This window comes from Chaetodon auriga, chromosome 8 (assembly GCF_051107435.1).
Source record: "Chaetodon auriga isolate fChaAug3 chromosome 8, fChaAug3.hap1, whole genome shotgun sequence".
Classification (NCBI taxonomy): domain Eukaryota; kingdom Metazoa; phylum Chordata; class Actinopteri; order Chaetodontiformes; family Chaetodontidae; genus Chaetodon; species Chaetodon auriga.
This window is the reverse complement of record NC_135081.1, coordinates 26507516-26514827: the sequence shown is the minus strand read 5'-3', so window position 1 is coordinate 26514827 and position 7312 is coordinate 26507516.

Genomic DNA, 7312 nt, shown 5'->3' with positions numbered 1-7312 from the left:
TCTTACCGGCCACGACCAGAACCAGAACCAGAACCAGAACCTCAGCCGAGCCGTTTCTGAGCGGATCAGACGTATGAATCATTTCTGTAAAGGTCATCTGTTGCAGATGATTTTGGTCGTTTTGGTTCATTCAATTTTGAGGACTTTCTGGTCTCAGTCTCCAACGGTTTCAGATCCGAAATCGAGACCTAAAAGAAATTTGAGGGTTTGAACGATCAGAAATGTAAGAAGAGTCAAATGAATGCACATAAAACAAAGTGTAGGATTTTAAAATCTATTTTATGCTGCGCTGGAAGCAAATGAACCAGACCAGCACAGGGGTAATGCAGCCGTTTGAACACGATGCAGCCGTGACAAGGAAGACTAATACTAACATATAAGCAATAAAGAATACTACATAATCTGTAATACTGCATGCAGTACTCTTGCCTATAAGAATAAATATTGGGGATAACTTTCTCCAGATCACAGGATGAAAGAAAACACGTTATTTTGGAAGTCGTCCACAGCTGTTTTTTTTTGCTTCTCAAAGATGAAATCAGAATAAAAAATGATTTTTAGAGGAGGATTTAACGTACACAGCCAACAGGTCACAGTTTTTAGTTCCTGCGACGGTCGAGTCTCGGGGCCAAAGACAGTATTTTTTTGTAATAAACGACCATTTCCCAAACATTCAGGACACAAACGAGTTTGTACTTTTGCTCTTTTCTCGTCGTCTCCTCTTTCACTCTTTCTCCAGCCATCCAGGCCCTAAATCCTCCCATCTGAAAATTTCGGTTGCCAGTTGCTGTTAAAGGTATGTGGATATTTGGCCAGGGAGGTCCATGCAGCCCTTTAGGGCAAGAGATAGTTTGGAGTCACAAGGGAGGGGAATATTTAAGAGCTGAATACTCACAGCTTAGGGCTGCAAACAGAGAAACATCTTGCCTTGTACCAAAGCAAACATCCACTTCTATCTCCCTGTCTCTCTCTCTCTCTCCCCAATATTATTAATAGATAGGATGGAGGAAAATACACAGGCGCACACACAGAGACACATAAGTCCTCCCTCCTCGGGATATGGAACTCCAACAGACATGAAAACGCTCAGGCTCCTTCTGAGGAGGACATGAGAGGCATGGCACAGGATGAAGGGAAATCCTTCATACAGGAAGAACACAGGCAACAGCCAGAATGCAAGGTGGCCTTTCAGGGCCGACTGGATGGGTTTCTCCCCGTGACCCTCAACCTGACACACACACCGACACACACACAAAACCTCCCACCCCCTCCTGTGCTGCTTTTTTGCCTTCTGGTAACTTCTCTCTCAGTGCGCAGCTTACAGTGTGATGTAGATCCTTTTACATTTGTCTCCCAGTTTATATCCACCCCCCTCCCCTCTTCTTCTTTTCCTCCTCCTCCTCCTCCTGCTTCTTCTTCTCTTTTGCCCTCCGTATCATTTTTCACTCGCACAGTGGAACAATCGATATGTAGAAAAGCGCTACGGTATCATGTATCATTGTGGAATATGTGATATAGATTATGGCCACTTCATGTTTACAGTATTTTTCTTTTGTGCCGTTCGGATCACAGACGGTTTGTGGGGATTCTGCATTCACTGAGCATTTATTCTGCTTTTAGATTGAAAGCTTTCGTTGGCTGATCGTTTAAAACAGAAGATTGTATAAGCTAAAAAATGTCTTTTTTTATGAGCAGAGGTCTTGTCATGAGTCATACGTTCATAAAAAGCTGTAAAATGTTCCACTTGTGTGCCTGTAATCAGTTTGAAACCAATTTATAGAAATGTGTAGGTCCCATGAACAGGAATGAAGCACTTTATGTCATTTTACAGTGAGAACAGAACATAAATGAGCACTTCACTCCTTGCAATGGACTCCAACATTTCAGCGCTGCATATTTATTTTGACAGAACTGTGACGATAAATTCCTCGGCCTCTTTTACGATTTGGTAAATTGCACATTTGAGTAAATTGCTTTCGTGCTGTGATGAGAGCAGCCGCGTGTTTTTACTGTGACTGTGAAAAGACAATATCCCTCATCTTCAAATTTAGGCAATATGTTTTGGCCAATGACTATTTGAATGGCTCTCTGTTCGTTAGATCAATATTTTCATATGCTGTCGACGGCCCCTCTGAAATCACACGGGTGTCATAAATGTTTTTCAAGGAATCTATTTTTTGCGGAAAACTCTGCGACGTGAAATCCGAAACACGATCGCCGTAAAGCTGATCGAACAGCTGCCCTCCAGTTTTATTTTGCTGTAATGTGTGTCATAAACATACGTACAGCTACGTGATTCGCAGGCTCTGCATTGATCACAGCAGAGGAGAACAAAGATGGCGGCCGACACTCGCCTCTCTGATATTGTCTTTCTATATTCCTGCTTCGCTCGCCTCTCCCAGTTTCATTGCATTATCTGCATGTCCGGAGCGTCCCAAAGGGGCTGCAGAATGACCAGTGGCCCCGCTGACCCTCAGAGCTGCTGTCACCCTTCATCACCCCACTCTCCATCTTGGATGGTGTGGTCACCTAGCAACCAGGGCCAGGGTTCGCCGCTCATGGACCAGAGGCTATTGGGAAATCAATCGATACGCCTCGGCCCAACCTAGCGAGCTGCCTGCCTGGCTGGCTGGCTGACTCCCCCCTCCCCTCCTCGTCCCTCCCCGCCGCTCACTCCTCCTCCCCCTCTCCCTTGTTATGGCCAAATGAAGACGATGCAGTTCTCACTTTTCCACACCTCGCTGTATGTGGATATCCTGTTACAGGATAAGAAATGCCTCTGCTTGCCAGGGGCTTGCAGCTCTCGAGGCTGATGTATCTGTCCTGTCAACTGGCCTCCATTTCCACCAATGTTTGGATTGAGAGGCGGAGAGACAGCAATTAATCAAATTTCAGAAGAGGATTTCTTTCCTATCACTGTATCGGCCATGAAGAAGTGCTGACCAAAGATTACACTGGTGCACAATTGCAGCCCACCCCATCCCTCCAGCACATTTATGAATTTCTTTCAGCACGTCGGAGCACTCCGGTGTTTCTGAGAGCAATAATTCCACCTCTCCAGTCCTTCTTGGCTCATCCTTTGGATCATTTCCACATGGGTCTATGTGAATCTAATTAGAAACCTATCAGACATGAACGCAAAGATCACTTTCATTAGCAGAACAATGATAAATGTTAAAGGGATTACAGGATCCCCAATTTAAAGACAGAGACTTTTAAGCTCATAGAAACAGTTAGAAGGTCAGATCTGTTTAGCAGGACCTCTATTTATTATGGAGGTTACCCTCCACAACCTTTACAATCAGGCTGGGGTCAGCAACCCTTGATCCCCTCCGTCCACATTTGGAGGATGGGCAAAATTCGATCACCTTAAACAGTTTAAGACAGAAGGCTCGGGGAGAAGGAGAGGATGATGAAAGCATGGGGGAGGACAGAAGGTGGAGGAGGAAGAAAGAAGGGGAGGAGGAAAGGGGGGAGGAGGAGGAGGAGGAGGAGGAGGAGGGGTGAGGTTAGCACTGACAACAAACCAGTGCTAATCTGTTCTCCGATCAGAGGCATCAAACTGAACGGCTCAGCTAAAAGGGAATCTGGTGGTCCATCTGGGCTGCTGAGTGACCTCCTGTGCTCCTCTGCACTTTAGAGGAGAAATTCTCTTTAAAAACACCTTTAACCTTTCAGGGGTTCCACTTCAGTAACACAGTTCATCAGATATTCAAACTATAGTCAGCTCATTTACTCATTCATAGTCTACAGACCCATGGAAGGCAGCATCAGATGTAGAGCATTGATTAATCCATTAACCACTCTGTCAATTTTATGTTTGATTAGCAGTGAAAAACAACATTTTTCACTGTTTATCAAGAAGCAAAAATGCCAAACATACTGCGGCTGCAGCTTGTGCTGCTTTTCTGTTTTAAATAACTGTAAATTGGATGTTGTTGGGAGACAAAACAAGCAATCTGAAGTTGTCACATTCAACTCTGGGAAATCATGACGGGCATTTCTCATGATAACTGAAAGTAATCATTAGCTGCAGGCCAAACTAAATGCACAGCAAAGGAGAGATTCACTCTGCAATTAATCAACACGACCAGAAGGTTTTTGAGATGCAGTGTATTAAACAGCAGATACACACCACACGTTATGCCGAACAACAGGCAGCTGCAGTGCACCCCCTGCCCCCCCACCCCCCTCCAGATTAGTCTGACAGATTTCTTGACTTTTTTTGTTGTCATCCCTGCAACTAAGAAGATGATGTTACCGCTGTTGTGGGCTTTGCCAGATCCCCAGATGGTCATCCAGCACGTGGCTGGAGGAGGGCCGTGAAATGACCCCCCAGCTGGACACTGTGGCCAGGTCACTGATCTCTGAGTCTCCACTGAACCCCCTCCTCCTCCTCCTTTTTTAAGGCCAGCTGCCATCGCAGCAGTACTATCCTAATGGTGCTGGATCGCCCCCATCTACGACCCCCACATCAGCAGCTAGCCAGGCCACGGGGAGTGTCCAGCTGCCCTCTACCCCTCCCATCCCTGAATCCACTGGCCTTTCACTGGACACAGGAGAGCCTGGGGGGGTGGGGGCAGAGTGTAAAAGGATGGGCTTGTCTGCTTTGCACCCCTCACCCCAGTAAAAGATAGGAAGAGGGGCAGATGAGAGCAATAGCCACAAGGATGAACCATGGTCACAGAGGCATGACATTGACACGGGCGAAAAGAAAAGAACCTTTTAACCATAAAAGTGGAATAGTCGCCTCTGGAAATCGGAGGCGACAGTAAATGTGTTTGTGAGTGCCAGGGTGTCTCACTCATTGTCCCCATTACATGTCCCATGGAGTGCAAGGGAGAAGAGGGGGGACAGACTGAAACTCGATGGTCAGAGGGAGGGGGTGATGCCTAAAAGCATTCTCAGTGACATACGCAGACATGCATGCACACAAAAATACTGCTCGGTTGTGTGCAGCTAATGCGCTGTTGCTTCCAGAGAGCTGGTACAGTTGGATGACTTGGCATGGGCCCACCCGGCGCAGGGGGAGGTACGCCTTTACTGGGTTGGAGCCTGGCTGCCTACTGAGAGAGGGGGCTTCTGGGTTCGCTTGCCTGGAGTAATGTCGATAAATCAATAGGACACACGTCACTGCAGGCCCAGAGAAGCCACATGAAACTGTCATTGATCGGCATAAGGTGGAGTGTGTGCGGGGGAGAGGGGTAAGGGAAGAGGGGAGGGATGGATGGAGGTGTTGGGATGGGAGAGGTGAGGCTGTGGGGGAGGGAGAATCCAAATGCAAAGAACCCAAGGGTCATCTCTCCCCCTTCTCCTCCCTCTTCCTCCTGCTCCTCTTTCTTCCTCCTTCTCGCCTAACAATGGAGGCCGGTGCATGGCTGTGGTGTCAAAGGTCAGCGCAGTGGCCAGTGGCCCCTGAACAACACCGCAGAGCCACGTGCCTGTCAATAGATCGCTGTCACAGCTCACAAAACACAGAGTGCCTCTGGTGCTGGAGGACAACTGCTGTGTCGTCCACAGCGCTGCAGCTCGCACTCGCCGACATGCTGCGTTAGCGCTCGAGTTTCACTGCCAACATCCAAGCAAATCCACGGTGGGTTGTGATTTGTCAATCATGACTGCTGCATCAGTGACAATAGAAAAGAATACACCAGTGCAGACGGGGAACCCTCAAAGAAAAACACCGAAGCTAGATGTGTTGCGCTCACAGTGCACAACACTTTCTGAAACCGCCATTTCCTCCACTGCAGCAGTGTCGGCAACCACAGCAGCCTGATGCAGGGCCACTGACCGTAGCGAGAAGCCACAGCTGATTGCCTACCCTCCCACTCTCTTTCTCGCTCTCTCCCTCTCAATCCTGCGTTTTCAGCACTAGTTTCGATTGGCGATCAATACGGCACATGATCAACACGGGCCCCAGATCATGATATCCATCCCCCTCACTTAGGGCCGACCCAGCTCAGCGCCAAGGCTCTGGAGCCAATGAGCCTCCGGTTCAAAGAGGGTTGGAAGTTCAATGCCCACCACGGTCAGACAGACGGAGATTGTCTGGGTGTCAAGTCCTCCTGACAGTCTGTCTGACTTGGCCTGCTGGGTTTTGATCTGAAGAAAGCTTCGGCTGACCTCGAGCAACAGCGTGGCTGCCTCCCCTCGTTCCTCGCTCCTTCTGTGTATACACTATATTTCTCTGCTCTTGCTCGTACAGTTGCTTATGGCGAGCTAATGGCCAGCACATTGATCACGCTTGCTCGACCTCCAAATTGGGGTCAGCTACAAAAGAGGCCCCGTCTCCTCTGTCAGGAAACAACTGCCGATTCCAAACTGTCATCTGTGCATGTTTTTCTGACAACAACCCAGAAACCACACACCCGGATTTGCACTCGACTTGCTGCAACCTAGTTTGCCTCCGAGCGTCCTTCAATCCACATCAGGGAGAGGAGGAGGTCACCGAAATCCCCCCAGAACCCCCGCCCTTGCTCCCATTTTTCACCTCTCTTTTCCAGCAAGCTATTAACCTTTATGTAATTTCTTTAATTGTGGAAGTTGACGCTGGGCTGGAGCCCCACGTCACCTTTGCATTCGTTTTCCTGACACTTTCATTATCACAATAGGTATATGAAATAGACAGGTGCAAAATGCATGGCAGCCCTCTGTCCTTGCTCGGCCGGTTGCCATGGAAACGGCTGATAGAGTAGGTTATCGATCGCTGTGTCCAGTCCCCCTCCATTCCCCCACCCCCTGAACTGACTTTTTTTCTGCAGTGATGGGCGTGGATCAATAGCCTGTATATTGTATGCTTTTCTCGCCATTCGTCCTCCATAATAGCAAAAGACAGAGCGAGAAAAGAATTGTAAAAATGCAAGTGATAGTATTTAATGTGAAAGAAGAAGATTTGAAAAAAAAAAAAAATCAGATGATTAAAAACAAAAGAAATACGCCTGGAGTCTGATTGCATGTAAATACAGTGAATGTGTTTTTGTATTGTGAGCACTGGGATTCCCCTCTATTTTATGGACAAGAAAGAAAGAAAGAAAGAAAGAAAGAAAGAAAGAAAGAAAGAAAGAGAAAGGGACCCTCAGCATTCCTCCTGGCTTTCTGTCACTGTCACTCCAAAATCAGCCCTTTTCTTCTCTCTGGCTCAGCGGTTACACATACACGTCATGGCACATTTACTCACATATGTAAGTTTTTATATCAATTTATCCAAATCTTCTCTTTTAAATTCGAGTAAATTTCACAATCAACCATCAGAGAGGGCCAATTCACGTCTTTAAAAACGTGACGGTGAATAGAGGAGCCGCTGCGGACCTGG